The sequence below is a fragment of the Cetorhinus maximus genome, unplaced genomic scaffold, assembly GCF_964194155.1.
Source record: "Cetorhinus maximus unplaced genomic scaffold, sCetMax3.hap1.1 HAP1_SCAFFOLD_1860, whole genome shotgun sequence".
NCBI classification, from domain to species: domain Eukaryota; kingdom Metazoa; phylum Chordata; class Chondrichthyes; order Lamniformes; family Cetorhinidae; genus Cetorhinus; species Cetorhinus maximus.
The window spans coordinates 9948-10350 of NW_027597800.1; the positions used below are offsets into that span (position 1 = coordinate 9948).

General features: G+C 41.2%; 1 pseudogene; it reads left to right on the top strand.

Moving 5' to 3' along the window:
• Window positions 1-174, top strand: LOC144676736 (U2 spliceosomal RNA; annotated as a pseudogene).
• Window positions 175-403: the final 229 nt, after the last annotated feature.

The window sequence follows — 403 nt, forward strand, 5'->3', positions numbered from 1 at the left end:
ATATTTTTACAAAAAAAAAAATCTGTTCTTATCAGTTTAATATCTGATACGTCCCTTATCTGGGGACCATATATTAAATTGATTTTTGGAGCAGGGAGATGGAATAGGGGCTTGCTCCGTCCACTCCACGCATCGACCCGGTATTGCAGTATCTCTGGGAACGGTGCACCCTCCCCTTTCCAGGGGATTTTCAATGCTAAAAATAGTTTTCTTACAAACATCTGCTTTCTTTACTTTTCAACATGTACATGTTCCAAAACCCAACTTTCTTTCTTTCTCTCTCTCTCTCTCTCTTACTCACTCACTCACCCGCAGCAGCTACACACAAAAAACATGCACGCTCACCCAACACTCACAGACAGCACTCTCATCTCACAAACACTCTACCTCACTCATATAAAAA